Genomic DNA, 21,090 nt, shown 5'->3' on the forward strand with positions numbered 1-21,090 from the left:
GATATGGGGCAGTAAAACTGATGATATAGTCTGGAGTATTGCCTACTTTCATTTCAGTGGATGGAAGTTTATCTGGATAGCTCTTTCAATGTCTTTGTTGATATCACTCCATCTTCTGATACTGACTCTCATTTCAATGTACTACAGTTAGGAGGAACTAGAAAGCAAAAGACAGGAGGTTTTTACCAGATACTCATAGTCAACTACTAGAAAAGGGATTTGAAAAGTTCAAACATGGCTAAGCACAGCGGCTCACACCTGTAATCCCAGCACTTCGGGAGGCTGAGGTGGGTGGATCACCTGAGGTCAGGAATTCAAGACCAGCCTGAGCAACATGGCAAAGCCTCGTCTCTACTAAAAATAAAAAATTAGCTGGGTGCAGTGGTGCATGCCTGTAATCCCAGCTACTTGGGGAGCTGAGGCAGGAGAACTGCTTGAACCTGGGAGGTAGGGGTTGCAGTGAGCTGAGATCACGCCATTGCACTCCAGCCTGAGCAAGAGAGTGAGACTCTGTTTCAAAAAAAGAATGAAAGAAAAGAAAAGTTCAAACATGCTATGTATTGCCTTCTCTGTTTTCTGGAAGATGTGAGTCTAGCAGTTGACATACATAATTCAAGTGCTGAGGCATCATAAGTCCATCATGCACCGGGAATTGGGTTCCAGCTTGGGCTGCTGTGCATCATTCCAGGCCCTTTGAAATGAGTCTAGTTGACTTGTTTTGTTATTCAGAGTGTCAAGTCCAAAAAAGACACCTGAATATATTTGCATTTTTACAACATGAAGCAAAAATGACTTTTGGATCACCATTACTTTGATTTATGCATTCACTCAACATTACTGAGTACCTTCTAACAAGCCAGCCCTGTACTGGGATCGGGGAATATAAAATCCTGAGTGAAGCAGACATGCTACCGCTTTTTTCAGTTCTATTAACTGAGTCTTATGATGACTGACAACTTGTTATAATAGATTATTTGCCATTGTTACAAAATCAAAAATAGTAGTGGTAGTACTAACATATATGACCATTATTCTATGCCAGGCACTATGCTAAGCACTTGTTATCCTTTATCTCATTTCTTTCTCCCATGACCCCTAAGAAGTAAGCATTTATTATTTTACTGTATTAACTATGAATATTAATATTATTACTGAAGCATCAAGAAGTTAGAAAGTCACCCAAATTCACAAAGCCAGTAAGTGGTAGAGCTATGATTCAAACTCAGGCAGACTATCGTCTTGCCTGTTCATAGTGTACTGTCTTTTAGCTGTCTTGCATTTGGCAAGTTGATGGTTGCAAATTTAGTTTTCAGAGTTTGGTTTTCATTCTTCTTAAGTTTTTCTAAATGTAAACCCTCATTTACTTATACATCTTTTCATAGTCCATCTTCATGTTTCAAACTTCTTGCCTTCGTTGAGTTCACAACATCTTCCCTGCTCCATGATTGTGAACATCTTGGCATCTCTCTTAGTGATATTAGTTATCTCCCTCATCTGGTCAGAAACTTCATCTTCCCTCCAGCAGTATGTTCAGGCTCTAAGAACTCAGTTGTTTTTCTCTGGCACCTTGACCCTCCTAAAGGATTCGACTGAGACTCTCGAGTTTTAACTTCTCATAATGACTCTGATATAAACATACTCTTTAAGCCATAAAGCGGTGACTTGATTTCTCTTATTTGGCAACAGCAATATGTTTATTTAACCCAATGTGCTAAGTAAATATCAGGATACGAAAGGGTTGAAAATCAAGGAAAGCACTACTCTCTTCAGTAGTGTTTTAAAAAACTTGAGGGAATTCTCACCTAAGGTGTGTGTGTAGCTGTGTCTTTTTTATTCACTTAGCTTTTTGCAAAGAATCAGTATATTGATTGTTTTTGTGAGACTTTTTTGTGAACTGTTTTACATGGCATTAATATTCCCTTACCATATGCCTCCTTCAGTGTAGGTAAAGTCAAGCTTTAATTAATGTTTTTGTTTTCTTGCTATTTGTCTTGATTTCATTAATTTACATAGCACTCCACTGTCTGAATTTTGATTTTATTAAACTGCTTTAGGCCAGATGCAGTGGCTCACACCTGTAATCCCAACACTTTGGGAGGCCGAGGTGAGCAGATTATCTGAGGTCGGGAGTTCAAGACCAGCTTGACCAACATAGAGAAACCCCATCTCTGCTAAAAATACAAAATTAGCCCAGCATGGTAGCACATGCCTGTAATCCCAGCTACTCAGGAGGCTGAGATAGGAGAATCGCTTGTACCAGGAGGCAGAGGTTGCGGTGAGCTGAGATTGCGCTATTGCATTCCAACCTAGGCAACAAAAGCGAAACTGCATCTTAAAAAAAAAAAAAAAAACCTGCTTTAACTGCGCATTCTTTTCCTTTTGTGTATCAACCATAACTTTTGTATACATCTTTAGTCTGAGATTTCTTGGTGAGTTTTTGGCAAGGAATATATGTATGCCTGTTATGTTTACCATAATTAGTGAACCTCACATATCCCTTTTTCTGATCTTTTTTTTCCCCAGATAAGACAGGATCCAAATATATAAGCAGGCTAATCATGCAAGGAATGCATCTGATAAAGTCTGTTGATTATTTGAGGGCATTTATTAGTAATTTATGGTACAATGGGAATGTTCTTTTTTGCCAAATGGTAGATTCTGTGTCTGGTAATAATTTTCAAATAAAACAAAACTATCGATGCCAGTAATCTGAAAATTCAGTCACTATGAAAATTGGCTACATTCTTCTTCTTCTTAACCAATTTGAACTCAAGATCATAAAACTCTACTACCCAAAAAAGAAAGGAAACTAACAAATGAGTAAAACATTCTTTCAGAAGTAAAAATGTAAAGTGTAACAGGGATTGCTAGTGACTGTGGAAAACTAGAAAAACAAACAAACAAACATTCCCCACTAAAATATTAACTTGTGCCCAGCTCTAATCCTCTATGACAGGTCTTCAGTTTATTTTTTCTATCATCTCCGAATTATCTAGGATTTCCATAAGGGTAATGAATAGAATTTAAATTAGTTTTGAAAGTAAAAACAAAGGGTCTGTATAAAGCAAACCAAATGGTCTGCAGGCTAGATGCAGTTCTTAGTTCACCACTTTGAGACGCTTAATTTCAAATGTTTGCTTTACAATAAGCTATTGTATCTTTAAAAATAGGTATAAGAGAATAATTCTAATATTTCGACTATAAAGAAAAACAAATATTTAAGGTGGTGGATATCCCAATTATATTGATTTGATCTTTTCAAATGATATGAATATGTTAAATTATCATATGTATCACAAAAATATGTACATCTATTATATAAAAATAAAAAATAATTAAAAAAAAAAACAAGGCCTGATGCAGTGGTTCACACCTGTAATCCCAGCACTTTGAGAGGCCAAGGCAGGTAGACCACTTGAGGCAGGAGTTTAAGACCATTGTGGCCAACATGGTGAAACTCAGTCTCTACTAGAATACAAAATGTAGCTAGGCATGGTGGTGCCCATTTGCCTACTCGGAAGGGTGAGGCACAAGAATTACTTGAACTTGGGAGGCAGAGGCTGTAGTGAGCTGAGATCATGCCACTACACTCCAGCCTGGGTGACAGAACAAGATTCTGTCTCAACAAAAAAAAAAAAAAAAAGAAAGAAAGAAAAGAAAGAAAAAGAAATGATAACACATACCCTTAGACCTTAGAGCATTTATACTAATTTTCTTTTGTCAAGAATGCACTTGCCTTAAATGTCCCCAGAACCCACCCTGTAACCTTCTTTAAATCTATGCTCAAATGTCACCTAATTGGCGAGGCTCTTCCTGATCACAGTAAATACATTAAAATAGCAGTATTTATTTTGACATCTTTTATGCTTTTTAATGCCTGATTTTTCTTCAGAGTTCTTATCAATATCTGAATAATGATATATTTTGCTTTCTTCTTTTTATGTAAAATATCTTTCCCTCCGAGACTGTAAGCTTTATTTGGGTAGATATTTCTATCCTTTTAGTTCACTGCTGTATTCCCAGCATCTGGAAAATGTCTGGCACATAGTGCAATTCAATAAATATTTTTCAAATAAATGAATACTATATCCTGGCCAGTCATGAGAGACAGAGACTAGATCTCCAATTTTATACTACATTTATAGCTGTAATATAGATCCAGGGTGCTTTGTAGTTCTGTTGATGCCAACTCTATGGACTAGCCATCTATGATGATAATCTATACAAGTTTTTAAAAATTAGATGTAAATATCTAAAGTATTAACATTGGTCTGTGTGCCTTAAAGTCTGTATCTTGGTGCAACACTGCCTTGTCCATTTCTTTTTTTATTTTATTTTATTTTTATGTATTTTTATTGTTGAGATGGAGTCTTGTTCTGTCTTTCAGGCTGGAGTGCAGTGGCACGATCTCAGCTCATTGCAACCTCCACCTCCCAGGTTCAAACGATTCTACCACCTCAGCTTCCTGAGGAGCTGGAATTACAGTGCCTACCACCACGCCCAGCTAATTTTGTATTTTTAGTAGAGACGGGGTTTCACCATGTTGGTCAGTCCGGTCTGGAACTCCTGACCTCAAATGATCCACCTGCCTCAGCCTCTCAAAGCGCTTATAGGTATGAGCCAATACGCCAGGTCCCACCTGGCCCATTTCTGACTTTACCTATAGCTGGGGCAGAATTATTCCTCTTTTGTATTTTTCTGCCTCAAGTCTTTATCTGAGTCACAAACAAGAAAACTATGGAAAGTTAAACCCGTCCTTAGGGGCAGCCCTCAGCTAAGGGGCTTGAGAATCAGTAGATAAATGCCTTTGTCTCCTATCCTTTGGGAAGTAAATTCTTAGGCACATTGAACATAATTTCTTAGGGATTCATGGCTGGATTGAGTCTCAGTTTCCCATGACAGCTCCTTCTACTTTTTTCTTCTTTACTTCTGCTTCTTGGGATCACCTCCTAAATAAACTAAACTGCTCGGAAGTCCTGCTCTTAGACTCTATTTTTAGAGGGGTCCAAGCCAAGTAATAGCAGAGAGGCATCCAGTGATTAGAAAGAAACAAGGTCATGTTAGCAATTAGAAAGAAGCCAGGCAGGATAAACAGAGATGATTGGAGAGTTGACTGTGTATGTATTAATAGATCTATATATGTATGTTTATGCATGTGTTTGCATAATATATGCTCATAAACCACTGTGTAGTTATATCTGCAAATATGTTCCAGGTCTTGCAATTACGGAGTTTTACTCTTTTTAGAATTTACTTGTTTTATTATTAGCCAGATGTTGAGCAAGTCATTTTACCTAAGATTCAGCTTATACTTCTGTATAATGAGGGGGTTGGACAGATGGTTTTAGAGTCCTATTCAATTCCAATAATTTACATTTATATCTGTACACATGATTTGAGAGGAAGATATGTATGCCAATAGGGTTAGAGCTCAGCCTGGAATTCTATTCAACTAATATGAAATTTCACATAGGTCATATGCCTTACCATGTGCTACTGATTCTGTTCACATTGGCAGCATTTGAAAGAAAGAAGAAAATGTCTGCTCCATATGTTTATGTGCAGCAAGAAGACTGAAGACATTTAAAAACTCTCTGTGAATGAGTGCTGAATTTATGCTTGATGCATTCTCAGTTGGTCTTGGTTTAGAGGAGGCTAAATTTATTCCCATCTCTGTGGTGCGGTTTATCAACTTCAGCAATTATCTCTTTTTGAGAAAGTGCATCCTCTCCAAATGCATTTGTTGATTTGCTCACAGAATCTATGCCAGTATTATATCTGCATCTGGGGGGTAAGTAGTGGAGAAATGTCCTGTATAATTCACAGGAGACATATTCTGAGATGGGTGAGTGTTCAACAAAACGTGGAGCAAGGAAGAGCCCTGGATTGAATAGTCAATCACAGGATGTATCTTGAATCTGTGATTGATTTAAAAAAATACAAACCTGTAATCAGAACACATAGAAAGAATGCTCATTGGTCTTTAGAAGGCATTTGAGGCTCAGGAAGTCTCATCACGAAGATTAAAGTAGGGTGTTTAAAGTTTTGGCTAATTCTAGGTCTGAGAGCACAAATATACAAAAGAAGGTTCCCAGTATTTGTTAATGTTGATGATAGAACCCAATGAGCACAATTTTTCCACTTACTCAGAATATTTCAGTAAAGCTTATGACCAACCCTCAAGCATCCTTGCTTTTATCCCCACCAGGATGGAGAGCACACAGAAGTTCGTTTCAAGGTTTGACCTCACTGCACAGGCAGGAGTAATATTTCAATTCCCAAGATTCTCACATTTCCCCCAGAATAAATGCAGGCAACATTCAAATAATTCACAGTTCTACACAGGTATTAAACCTAGTACTACTCCTGTTCTTGTAAAATTAACAAATATTCAATTAAGACCAAAAGAGAGCCAAGAGTTAGTTTTCATTTAGTTGCTGCAAAACGTAGTTCTGTAGTGACCTCTTATTTTGTTTCTCTTTCTAAGAAAATGACTTGCCAGTGTATTTACAACCATGCTGTCTGAAGTCAAAGCATGGATTTCCTGTTTGCTCTGTGCCCTCTCATAAATGGCTATAAAATGAAACTCGTGTGGTAGAAAGATTTAGCCAAGAAGATAGCTAATAACTAGATTAAAATGAGTGGCTTCATTGATGAAAATTAAGGGAAAAATAGGAGAAGTGTACCAAAAAATAATAAATAGCAAATGCAAAACTTCTTTTCAACATATATTTAAGTCCTTTTCACAGTAGGAAAATGTTAATCAGTAATGAAGATGTTGAGGTAAATAGAGGAACTGGCAGCGATCTTATGTCCCCATAGGCATGGACATACAGTAGCAAGCACACAGCCCAAAAGTTATTAGAAATACTCAATTTAAGACCTCTCCTGAGGCAAAATTGTTAATGGGTCCATTAGATATGCTCAGCCATGCTGGATGTCTTAACTATAAATAAAGCTCCCTTACTGAATAGAGTCTAGGACATACTGTATCTAGAAAAAAAAAAAATGGAAGAACTCTTTTGAATGAAACAAATTAGGAAGAGAGGAGAAAAATAGACAAGTGAAAATCCAGTTATGTACACCTAATATCAACCTGTGTGATCATTCTCTGTTTAAATGTGGAATTAGTGATGCTGCCTCAAAGCTTGAGGATGACAGAAGCAGTAATAGTTTGTGGCAGATGGTGCCATGCCAGAAACACCAGCTGGAGACACTGCAGAGTTGGCAGTTGAGAACATGGACTCTGAAATTACATAGATAGGTCTGCCACTTATGAATTGTGTGATAAATGTATATCATCTCACTAGGTTCATGGGTTTCTCTCTTTTTTAATCTGTAAAATGGGCAAAATAACTATATTTACTTCTTTAGGCTATCTGTGAGAATTGAGAACATGTATATACTCTTTGCCCTTGGTGCATCATCTGACACTTAGCAAACCCACTGATTAATGAGCTATTTTTTGTATTATACTTTAATTTCTGGGGTACATGTGCAGATCTTACAGGATTGTTACATAGGTATACACTTGCCATGGTGGTTTGCTATCTCCATGCCCCTGTCCCCTACATTAGGTATTTCCCCCAGTGTTATCCCTCCCCAATGTCCCCACCCCCTGCTATCCCTCCCCTAGCCCCCACTTTCCAGCAGACCCCATTGTGTGATGTTCCCCCCTACTGTGTCAATGTATTCTCATTGTTCAGCACCCACCTATGAGTGAGAACATGTGGTGTTTGGTTTTCTGTTCTTGCATCAGTTTGCTGAGAATGATGGTTTCCAGCTTCACCATGTCCCTGCAAAGGACATGAACTCATCCTTTTATATGGCTGCAAAGTATTCCATGGAACATATGTGCCACATTTTTTTATCCAGTTTATCATTGATGGGCATTTTGATTGGTTCCAGGTCTTTGCTATTGTAAACAGGGCTGCAATGAACATAGGTATATAAGTGTCTTTATAGTAGAATGATTTATAATCCTTGGGTATATACCCAGTAATGGGATTACTGGGTCAAATGGTATTTCCATTTTTAGATCCTTGAGGAATTGTCACACTGTCTTCCACAATGGTTGAACTAATTTACACTCCCACCAACAGTGTAAAAGGATTCCCATTTCTCCACATTCTCTCCAGCATCTGTTGTCTCCTGATTTTTTAATGATTGCCATTCTAACTGGCTTGACATGGTATCTCATTGCGGTTTTGATTTGCATTTTTCTAATGAATAGTGATGATGAGCATTTTTTCATATATTTGTTGGCCACATGAATGTCTTCTTTTAAAAAGTGTCTGTTCATATCCTTCCCCCACTTTTTGATGGAGTTGGTTGTTTTTTTCTTGTAAATTTGTTTTAGTTCTTTGTAGATTCTGGATATTAGCCCTTTCTCAGATGGGTAGCTTGCAAAAATTTCTTCTCATTCTGTTGGTTGCTGGTTCACTTAACGATTGTTTATTTTGCTGTGCAGAAACTCTTAAGTTTAATTAGATCCAGTTTGTCTATTGTGTCTTTTGTTGCCATTGCTTTTGGTGATTTAGTCATGAAGTCCTTGCCTGTGCCTGTGTCCTGAATGATACTGCCTAGGTTTTTTTCTAGGGTTTTTATGGTGTTCGGTCTTATATTTAAATCTTTAATTCATCTGGAGTTAATTTTTGTATAAGGGGTAAGGAAGGGGTCCAGTTTCAGCTATTATTCATTGAGTAATTTAACATGTGTTGGAGGTTCCATATGTGGGAACTATGTTTAACTTAGAACTAAGTTATTTAATGTATATGTTAAATGTTAAATATGTGTTAATGTATATGTTAAATGTTAAATAGCTTAGTTCTCAGGTAAACATAGTTCCTATTATGGCGATGATGGTGATTACGGTGATGATGTTGATGATGATGATGATGCCATATTAGTTTCTTAGATCACCAGTTTCTGGCCATTCTTCAGTGGTTGAAGGTTGTAGAGCAGAGTTTACAGCACATCTGTTGCCCTCTCACCACCTATTTGGAATGTGACCTCATCTATACAATGGGGTTACAATAACAAATACAAATGAAGAACAAATACCTAAATTGATTAAGCTTGTATGTGTACATATGTGCATGTGTGTACATACATACATGCGTATGTACATGCAGTTGTGTATGTACATACACAACTCAGGAAGCTCTCCCTTAGTACAGGACTAAGTATCAGTTGTTATGAATATCAGTTAATATCAGGACTAAGTATTGGTTGCTATTAATATCATCATTTGCAGCAGCAGCAACAGCAGCAAACCAGTGGAGTAGGTGACAGCCAGAATGCTTACGGTCTGCCTCTTGGCAGCAAGGCAGCTAGTAAATTTAAGAAGTGTGTTAGGAATTAGAAACAACTGCAGTAATAACAGTAAGAGTAAAAGGTTATTGGGCATTTATATGCCAGATACAGCACCTCAGTTTTGTATGCACTATCACATTTAAACTCAAAACAACCCTCTGGGAAAGGTATTATCCTCAGTTCATAGATAAGGGGTTACATGACCTGCCTACAAAACCAGAGCTTGTAGAAGTCCAAGGCAGTATTTAAATTTAGGTCTGCCCAGATCCAAACCCTGGGCTTTCAACTATGATGCTATGATGGTCTGTTGAAATTGAGTACCTGTCTTTATAAAGCTTACCATCTTGTAAAATACACTGAACCAGTGGTTACCAAAATTTAGTTCATGAACCAGCAGCATCATTGTCACCTGGCAGCCTATTAGAAATGAGGATTCTTTGGCTCTGGCCCAGACTTAAGGAATTAGAATCTCTGCAGGTGAGGTTGTCCAAGTTTTAACAAGCCCTCCAGGGATTCTGGTTCTCAATTGTACCAGCCCAGGTTTTTACTTCTATGAAGACAAGGAAAAAGGGGAATTATGTCTCAGCAATGGACCAGTGGACTTCTATAATCCACTGGTCTGACCTCAGAGTCCTTAGTGTATAAGGGGATTCTGATGCTCAAGAAAGGTTGAGAACCGCATTAAGCACTCTTGAAAGACAAGTAAGGCAGAAATTGTCAGTGCCCCAGTTTTACATATGAGAATCTGAGAGCAGAGTAAAATGCTCAAGGTTATATGGCAAACATAAAGAGCGAAGCTGGACTCAAGATGTATTAGTCAAGGTTGACAAAAAGGTTAAAGTAAATACTGTTTTAACTTATTCCCTTTAAGATACCTTTGTAGAAGAGAGAATGTCACAGTCTTGTATTTAGCAAAAACAGTGAAGACCAGAGCTTCTTTTGTAAAACTTGTTCCAGAGAACCTGCAAATTGCATTGACCAAAACAGAAGTAATTTGTACACAAATGTTCATAACAATATTATTCATAATAGTCAAAAAGTGGGAATAATCCAGATGTCCATCAATTGATAAATAAGTAAAAAATGTGGCAGTCCCATATAATGGAATATTATTCAGCCATAAAAAGGAAGTACTGATACTACAACATGGACAAACTTTGAAAACACCATGCGAAGTGAATGAAGCCAGAGACAAAGGCCACATATTGTATGATTCCATTTATGGACTCTCCAGACTAGACAAAGCCATAGGGACAGGAAAGTAGATTAGTATTTGCCCAGAGCAAGGAGTAAGAAAAGGTAAGGTACGACTGCTATTGGATATTATTTCTTTTTAGGCTGATGGAAAATATTCTGGAATTAGAAAGTGGTGATGATTGTGCAACCTTGTTGATTATACTAAAAATTACTTAGCTATACATTTTAAAAGGTTGAATGTATGATGTGTGAATTATAGTTCCATAAAAATAATTAAATCTGGCCAGATGCAGTGGCTCACACCTATAATCCCAGCACTTTGGGAGGACAAGGTGGTCAAATCACCTGAGGTCAGGAGTTCGAGACCAGCCTGACCAACATGGTGAAACCCCGTCTCTACTAAAAATACAAAAAGTAGCCAGACATGCAGTGGGTGCCTGTAATCCCAAGTACTCGGGAGGCTGAGACAGGAGAATCACTTCAACCCGGGAGGCAGAGGTTGCAGTGAGCCAAGATTGTGCCACAGCACTCCAGCCTGAGTGACAGAGTGAGACTGTAGAAAAAAACATGATAAATCTTCTGAGGAAAGTAAAAGTACTACTGTCTCCTGAGAGACACTATCTGCTGTCAGGAAGTTAGAGTTGCTCAGATCCAAACTCCCTCATACATGATAAACGGAATTACAGAATTATAGTTCTATTCAAGTTCTCTTATTTTACAGACAAGTACACTGATTTGTCCAAAGTCCCACAGATAATTAGTGGCATAATCAGATTCCAAATTTTCCAAACTGCAATCCCAATCTGTCTTCCATTCCTCTTATGGAGCTTCCCAGTTTTGTGTTTTATAGTCATGGAAAGAAGCAGAGGAGGCGGGGGCCAGGGAGGAGGAGGTGCGGTCACTGGTGTCTTACCACCACCCCACTGCCACAACCATGTGCAACTTCTTTAATTAGAGAAAAGGCATAATACACAAACCTTCCTCAGAGAGTGAACTCTCTCGTATTAATTCACCTGAGATGTGATATTGGATTCCACTGATAGCAGGGAAACTTGAGACTTCTGGAGGGAGGAGAAGGCCAGCCTCTGTACTGTGAGTGATCTTGAAGATGCAGGACAGGCACTCACGTCACCTATTTTCAATTTTGTCCTCGATTGGCATCCCTAGGAAGCAGGCGATCTTTTCATTTCTTGCAAACCTCCTGGTGGCCAAAATTAAAAATCCATATTGAATCTGTAATTAAACTTCCCCCTACCTGAGGGTTATGTCCCAGACTGATGCTATAAAAAGAGATCTGATACAAAAAAAAAAAAGCAGTTTGATGGAGAAAGAATATTCGAAGAAAGAATGATGTCAAATAGATTTAAAACGTATGAATGCAGCAATGTATATGTTGCTTGAGCTACTTAAGTAAAAAGAAACAAAAGTCAATCTAAACTCCCAAACTATCAGTCTAAACGATATGGTTTCCACATGTGTGATATCTATACCAGAAATAACTTAACACAACTAGAAATGCATTCCTCTTGTTGGATTGGAGACAACCGTCAAAACAAGCATCTTGGGATAAACTTGAGCTAGAGAAGGAAGTTTGCTCTACTCTTTTCTAAGGAACTTTGAAGATCTGGCCATGGTTGACATAACTCATTGCAGCAAATATGTTACTTCAACAGTGAGCATTTCACAGATTGTCAAAGTTGTGCTCTCATCCCATCCAGCCTATCGTGGGGGAGGATGAGAAAACTAAAGAGCAAAAAGATTAATTTATTTGTCCAAGTTCATGTGGCTAACTGCTTTCAGATACTGGGAATGTTTGATTTACTTGAATCAAAATTATAAGAATGTTTTCCTGAATTATACTTGATAATTGTTTTCTAGTTATGTCATAACATGTTTAAACTCTATATAAATGAATGTGAATTTTATTAAGAGTGTTTTAGTATTTAATTGGCTTTGTCAAAAGCTTTCAGATAGTGGTTCTGGGAACTTGGTGAATGCCCATGTAGTTATTTGATACAGTGGCAAATAATATTTGTGGAAGATAGAATTTTCTTAACTCTAGAATGTCTAATTCCTTAGAAAATATTTATACATTATTCATTAATTTATTTATCAAATAAAATAACTTCATTTATTTGATAACAATTTGTTAAACACCTTTGATATTATTGAGTACTGATAGATGTTGGATGTATCAAGATATCTGTGATTTAGGCCATGAACTTAAGGAGTTTATAACCTTGTTTCAAACTCTGATCTACCAGATTTAAGTGAGAAATCCAGGCAAAACACAATGTTTCTGTCAATGAACCATATTGCTATAATATCCGAAGCTACTGCCTTGGTACATCCCACAGTGGATGAGAACATGGTCCTGGGGCTGAGAAAAATCTGGGTTCAAAACCTACCTCTAAGTATAGTTGCTAAGCGTATCAGCTTGAGGAAATTGCTTAATTCTCTGAGAAAACATGTAAAATAGCCCAGGAACTGCCTTAAAGTCAGCACTTAATAATGTCGATTGCAATCATTTATTAACAAAAGGGCATGGCCTTCTCTCTTTATCACTGAGCTCCAGTGCAAGTAAAACACTTCCATCTACTTTACCTTCAGTGGGCTCTAAATTGCACAGTAGGAATAAAGAAAAAGGACAATAGTAGTAGGAGGGAAAAAAGGAGTAGGAGGGAAAGAGAGAATTGCCATAAGCACCATACCTTCTGGCCTGTCATTCTTCCAGGTATCTATTCTTCCAAGTGGGAAGGTTGAAAGTGAGAGTGTTTAGTTTTGTTGTGAAGTTGACTAAGAAGGGAACAGGTTGGCTGGGTGTGGTGGCTCGTCCCTGTAATATCAGCTCTTTGGGAGTTTGAGGCAGGTGAATCGCCTGAGGTTAGGGGTTTGAGACCAGCCTGACTAACATGGCGAAACCCCATCTCTACTTAAAAATACAAAAATTAGTCGGGCATGGTGGCAGGCACCTGTAGTCCCAGTTACTTGGGAGGCTCAGGCAAGAGAATCACTTGAACCAGGAGGTAGAGATTGCAGTGAGCCAAGATCATGCCACTGTGCTCCAGCCAGGGCGACAAGAGCAAAACTCCGTCTAAAAAAAGAAGGGAGCAGGTCACAGTTTCTCTCACTATCAAATAAGCATTTGCATTTAAAGGGAAGGAGGAGGAAAACAAGATTGATACCTGTTTTGTTTATTTATATTATTCTCAGGGTAAAACTGTATCTTGTTCTCTACAGCGATAGGTAGGTAGGTAGGTAGGTAGGTAGAATAGAAAGGAAGGAAAGAAGGGAGGGAGGGCAGGAGGGACTATAAGAACTTTTTTTTGTATTTTTACCAAGTCTGTTGGGCACTCTGTTGATATTTGAATTAGATAACTTTAGAAACAGAGGAAAATGCTACATCATTCACCTAATATTTTGTCATTAACTATGAATAATTATTATTTTACCTGCTGTTTTTATATCAAAACATGATTTAAAAGTCCTAGGTAAAATTTTCACTACCGATGATAATAATAAAAACAACAGTAATTACTGTCCTCCTTCCTCTCTGTTACATGCTTTAAATACATTAGTATAATTCATACTGAGCTCAGAGAAGCCCTAATATGGCTAATATTGGTACCTCTGTACCTCTCTATTATAGATGGGGCAAGGAAATTGAGTAAAGTACATGACCGAAGGTCACACAAGCATGGCCTCCCAGAACCAGATACTTCGCACCTACTTTGTCTAGTCAACATCAGCTCCAGACCTTACTATGTTCCTTCTAGTGCACTCTCTGCTTTATAGTCCCTGTGCAGAAACTCAAACCATTTGTCCCCTGTCCCAGTGCCTCTTCAGTTTAGTCCTTCAGCAGCTTCCTCCCCAGTTACTTATCTGCTATATGACTATGGAGAAAACTGGATTAAACTGTGTAGATGTCATTTCCCATTGCTTAATTTCTGTAACCACAACCACAGTATGGCGATTTCTGCTTTCTCTCCAAGAAGACAACTGTCCTCCAACACCCAACGTTTTATCTCTGGATTGTTACCTTATTTACTCTGTAGCCCCTACAGTAGCAATCATTATGTCTCCTGACCTACTCAGTTGTGTTCTTTCTCCCTTCCTCCTTCTCTCCTTTGATTTCTCAGTGTAATTATATCTGAGCTTAGAATACAAACTTAAAGCTAATGAAATTATCTTTAAACATGTCTTAAAACCCAAACTGTTCATTTCCTTCTGAGTTAAAATGAGTAGAGTTTTGATATATTTGTTTAAAATATACCAGGCTAATATATCCATATATTGCATATATTCCATATACATTATCTTCTGTACTTCTTTAAGGACAAATGTGAAATTCTCTAACAAAGTCTTGCCTATAGAAAAAAATATGACATCCCACTCTGAGGAGAACTGGGATAATTCAAATAGCAAATCAAACCAAATTAAATTCACATCTTTTCTGAGCAAAAGAGTAAATAATAAAAATGCAGCAGTATTATTTGTCAGGGTCAATAGTTTTTGCTAGAACCTGATGTGATATTCTCTATAGAATTTTATTGGGAAGTTATGAACTACTGATAAGATAGGCAAATATTATTTGCACACAAATGATCCTTGCAAAATAAAAATTTTCAAGTGAAAATCAATTATTCCTTATCCTCTTTTTTTTTTCTTCAGAGGGGTTTTTGGACACCCTCTTTGGGAATGCTCTTCTCTCCAGTGTTGTGATATTTACACAAAAACTTTGGTTTTAATATAATATTTATCTAACTAGATAGACAGACTTGAAGGTGATGCTCCAGATTTCTTGTACCTCCCTTATGATTTCAACTATATGCCCAATTCAGTTGAGTTTAAGAAGATTATCAATTGCATTTCATAATTGTTTATGGATTTCATATTATTTAAACTTGCTCTCCAGTTCAGTAAATAAATTTGAGAAAAAAATCAATCATATAAATGTTTTGTTCAGTTATTAGAAATCACTTTTGAGTTTTCATCTTTTTTTTTTTCTTGGTGTAATTGTAGCAGAAACCCAAGGAGTCTAGAATCATACTTGCTACCTTCTGGTTTTGTGACTTTGATAAAATCACTCTGGATTTCAGACTCTGCATTAGTAAACAATGAGATAGAACACAAGTAAGTTTTCTAGGTGAGGGTTTCCCACAATTCTATCATTATCTAATTTGGTCCAATCTGTATAGTCTCTGTATTATTATTCACTTTAATTTTTTATTAACTCTATGTTGTTGTTGTTTTTTATTTAAAGAAACTTTATCACAGCAGTGTCACTTGTTATAAGTAAGAAGTAGCCGTAAAAATGAAGACTACAGAAGCAAATGTATTAAAGCCTGGCATGTCCTCAGAAGACTCTGCTCCTGAGCCTTGATATTTCACCACAAATATTAGACTGTCAAGTGTTAGAGAGGTTTTAAAGACATGCTGGCACCAAATGAGACTTTATTTTTAGTTTAATCAGAAGAACTCAAAGAGAATTAAGTGAAAGAGGAGTGACTTACTTTTGAGTGAGTCAGTATTATTTAATGCCTGATCCCTGTACAATCTAAAAATGATTTCCCAAGCCAGTGTTGTGCATCTTGCATTTTTGGAAATGCTAATGTAAAGAGGAGGCATCTTCCAGCTCAAAAAAAAAAAAAATGGATGTCATAATGCCTGAATGTAATATATCAAATATATGCTGGCAGCAGTGATTCAGATGAGTCATTTTTGTGTGTGACCACTTTTTCTTTCTGCATTTTTCATACATGTAAATATTTTTTGTGTATTTAATCTCATGTACTAGGTAAAAGTTGATGTAAGTCTGTTTGGAACTAAGACATAATACTGCTGCCTTTTTTATTTAATTTAATTATGTTGAAAATCTTTCTACCTAGTAAAACTATAGCTCATTTTATTCCTTACCTCTTCCCAACCAGAATATCATGTAATGAGTGACATAATGGGGCCAGATTAACCCCTGAACTGGAAGCCTAGAACAATGATGGCCTGGCATTTAAAGTTATTGTGACTGGAGATCCTTTAAGCACCACCATATTATTTTCAGAGTACTGAGTAGTTGCAGCATTAGTAGTGAAAGATTTGACACAGAAACCATTCTTAAAGTCTTAGGGAGCCCAGTTGGCTCTTAAAAACACAACTTGGAATTTCTTTAGTTTCAGTGCCTTATTTCTACCTTTCCTTGAAGTGCCTTTTTGTTCACTGATCTGTTAAAGTGCAATGTTGTTTCTGTTTTTAGCTATCCATTGCTATTACCATAATAAGCCTAGTGTTTCAAACATGTGTGTCTTAGAGTATAATTCTTCTTTACTCAAGACTACTCAAGGCATTCCTTCCCTCCCACAAAGATAATATCTGAATTGTGCAGGCATGGGAAGAATGCCAGGGTCATTCTCAACTTTTTTTCCCCTTCATGAAATAAAAATAAACATTTATGATCTCATACAAACTCTTTGGGTCAGGAATTTGGGAGCAGTTTGGCTGAATAGTTCCGATTCAGGAAGTTACAGTCCAATATCAACTGGGGCTGCAGTTTCCGAAGGCTTGACTTGGGCTAGAGCACCCATTTTCAAGTTGGCTCAGTCACATACATGGCTGGCAGGTTCATGCCAGGTGTTGATGGGAGGCCTCTCTTTCATATTGCATGGAGCTCCCTATGGCTGCCTGAGTGTCCTCGTGACATGGACTGTGGCTTACCCCAGCAAATGATCCAGAGAGAAAGCAAGAGGAAGCCACAGTAGCTTGTTACATAAGTCACAGTTGTCATTTCCACAACATTCAATTTGTTATAAGCAAGTCAGTACATTCTGCCCCACACTCAAGGGAAGGGAAATAAGTTCCATCTTTTAGAAGCAGGAGTGTCAAACAGTATTTGGGCATAATTTCAAACCACCACTCCTCTCCTTTACTTTCATACTGGAACAAACTGCTTCCAGTTCTTACCAACATAACACAATACAGCTCTGTCTGGTCTTCCCTCATCTTCACTGCTCCTCCACTCTTTTGCATTTCTAACCCATTTTCCATGGGGCATTCCAAGTGATTATTTTAAACCACAAATCTATCATATCACTTGTCTTCTTTTTTTGTTTTTTCATTTGCAGACAGGGTCTCACTCTGCCACCGAGGCTGGAGTACAGTGGTGCAATCTTGGCTCACTGCAACCTCCGCCTCCTGGGTTCAGGTAATTCTCATGCCTCAGGCTTCCCAGTTGGGATTACAGTCACATGCCATCACATTCAGGTAATTTTTATATTTTTAGTAGATATGGGGTTTCACCTTGTTGGCCAGAGTGGTCTCAAACTCCTATCCTCAAGTGATCTGCCTGCCTCGCACTTTTCTACTTAACTTGAGTGACTTACTATTACACGTAGAATAAAATGTAGAGACCTTTTCAAGACATGTAATGTTTTACATGAGTTGGTTCCTGCTGACTTCTCTAACCTCAGCTCTACAACTCCCTCTGAGCTCACTAGACATTCTAATCTTCTTTTCCAGTACTAAGTCATGTCAACTGCTTCCTAACTCAGGGCCTTCATATCTACTATTTACTCTCTTTTGAATGGTCTTTCCCCTTCCTCCTTCCCTGTCTGCCTGGCTTTATCCTGTAGATTTCTGCTTAAATACCTCTCCAGCATAAAAACATTTCCTGAGAAAACTAAGATAGCACTGTATCATTTGTTTTCTCTTTTCTTAAAAAGAAAAGCTGTATTGAAGTATAATTGACATGCAATAAACTGTACAAATTAAGGTGTACACTTTGATAAATTTAGTTATAGGCATATAATTGTGAAATCATCAATATTCAAATAATGAATGCCTCACTTCAGAAGGTTCCTTCCTGGAAGATCCTTGTTATTTTCCAAGTTGAAAGCAGTGCCTAGACCATCACAGTATGTCTTACAATTTATAATTGCTTTCACTTCAGTTTGTAGTAACTCACTTGAACATCTCATCCTCTAGACTGGAGCTCCATTTGAAGAGAAAATGTGTCTGTAGATTTCATTGCTACATCTCCATGATCACATTGCGTAGATGTTCAATAAATTTTTGAATATATGACTAATTATTTGTATTATAAGCTGATAAACACCCTTAAAGAAATACATGTCAAGTGCTTAGATACTTTTGAGGCACTCTGCCCTTTGAAGAACAAGTAGGTTTGCGATTTTTTAAAAAGTAGCCTTCTGAAACTAAGAAAAAAAAATAAGGTGGACTTTTGAAAGGCCTAAACAGAAAAATCAGGTCCCAATTTGACTCTCATGTAAAGGAGGTAAAGAAAAGTGAGTGTTGAATGCCAGATGCAGTAGTTTGCTCTTTATTTCAGTAGAGACTAAGAAGCAATCATCAAAAGGTTTTTTTTTTTTTTCATTTTTTGTTTTTTCAGATAGCGTCTCATTCTGTGAGACCAGGCTGGAGTACAGTAGTAAAATCATATCTCACTGAAACCTCAAACTCCTGGGCTCTAGGGATACCCCTGTGTCAGCCTCCCAAGTAGCTGGGACTACAGGTGTATCCCAACACACCTGGCTAGTTTTTCAATTTTTTTGTACAGATAGGGTTACACTTTGTTGCCCAGGCTGATCTCAAACTCCTGGCCTCAAGCAATCCTCTCTCCCTGGCCTCTGAAAGTGTTGGAATTATAGGGATAAGCTACTGTGCCCAGACTTCATAAAGGTTTTTAGCTTGGCCCTGACTTTTATTGTCTTGACTTTGCCTCAGGACAATTAATACGGGACTGATAAATAAGGAAACATGAATACCTTAGAGACCTGTATTTTACCTATCTTCATGATTTATATCACTGCAAATAAGGAAGAAAAGTTAGGAAAAGACAAATATAATTAAAAGTGATTAAAAGTATTTAACATCTCTAAAACTAAAGAGAGGCCTGGTGATATGGTTTGGTTCTGTGTCCTCACCCAAATCTCATCTTGTAGCTCCCATAATTCTCACGTGTTGTGGGAGGGACCCAGTGGGAGAAACTGAATTATGGGCTGAGTCTTTCCATGATGTTCTCATGAGAATGAATGGGTCTCATGAGATCTGATGGTTTTAACAACAGGAGTTTCTCTGCACAAGCTCTTTTTTTGTCTACTGCCATCCATGTAAGATGTGTCTTTGCTCCTCCTTTGCTTTCACCGTGATTGTGAGGCCTCCCCAAATAAGTGGAACTGTAAGTCCATTAAACTTCTCTCTTTTGTAAATTTCCCAGTCTTTGGTATATCTTTATCAGCAGTGTGAAAAACGAATAATACAGTTAGTTTAACCACTCTCTGGAGTGGTCTGTTCATGGATTGGTAGCAAATAAACCATTTATAATTTAAAGTTTTTATAGCCTTAGAAGTGCTCACACAGATGTTAGGAAATACATTTGGTATACAACACAATGGAATCTTTGTGCACATTTATTTTTGTATTATATTGTACTGAGGGGTTGTAATCAGGTGAAGAGAAAAGTAGTGTCAGAATGGGAAGTCTGAATTGGAATTGATGTGTTTAAGCAGATTTCTTTCTTTATCAGGCCTATCTAATTTAAGCATACTTAATACCCATTTAGCTTTCCCTGAACTCAAACATTGGATTTTCCCAACCAATTTTGATACACACGGATAGGAAGAACAGATATTGGTCTATGCATTTTCTGAATGTATGGAAACATCTATTTTACGTAACAAGCCCAAGTTGATATCATATTATAGCCCAAATCAATATCATTTTTATGTTTTGGTGGTTGTTGACTAATGGCAAAGAGATTTATGGCTGGTAAGTAAATGTCAGGATAGTGAAATGCCACATATATTCAAATATTTAACTCCAATAATTAACATTTGTTCATTCAGCACCTACTAAATGAATCTACCTCTGATAATTTTCACAATTATCAGGTAGGTAGATACATTGAGATTATCCTGCTTAATAGATGAGAAGGCAGACACTTAGGTATAATTTTCCGATGGTAATGCCACTTACCAGTAGCAGAGTTGCAACTGAAACTTGAGTTTGTAGCCTCTGAAATGATCAGGTAATAGTTATTGATTTTTAAGTTCACGTAATGACAAATTTTTGTTTGATCTTGGAATCAGGACTGAATATTTTCAATAGAAAGGAATAGGTCATGTTTTGGATGGGCAGATAAAGGCCCTGTAAGAATGTTACTGCCACAGCTTGTACCTAAACATATTGAAAATATTTTAGGGAAGAGAATGTTTATGTTGATGGATTTGTATTATCTGCTTCTGGATTGAATCATTAAAGCCAGTTTTGCCTTATGGCTACAAGCATCTGATAAAAAAACTTACCATTTGTTAGAAGAAGGAAAGTGGAGCCTCTGTCATCATTACCATCATCATCTGAAATCATCAAATACATTGCATTTCCTGTGATGTCCCAGTTAGTTCCAAACAGTTATATTTATATAAAGTCATATATGTCAGTAAATATTGCAGCCTTGTAATAATTACATTATTTTAAAATAAACAGGTGTTTTCAGACAGTCTCATTATTTGTGTATTCCAAATATATAGTACCTTGAAGACCTTGACTTATTTGAGAACAGCATGCAAA

General features: G+C 37.3%; 1 protein-coding gene across 17 annotated transcripts in view; it reads left to right on the forward strand.

Annotated features, from left to right (window-relative positions):
* CNTN4 (contactin 4) overlaps nucleotides 1–21,090 on the forward strand; it is a 994,033-nt gene that overhangs the window by 473,908 nt on the left and 499,035 nt on the right. The window lies entirely within an intron of this gene.

This window comes from Callithrix jacchus, chromosome 15 (assembly GCF_049354715.1).
Source record: "Callithrix jacchus isolate 240 chromosome 15, calJac240_pri, whole genome shotgun sequence".
Classification (NCBI taxonomy): Eukaryota; Metazoa; Chordata; class Mammalia; order Primates; family Cebidae; genus Callithrix; species Callithrix jacchus.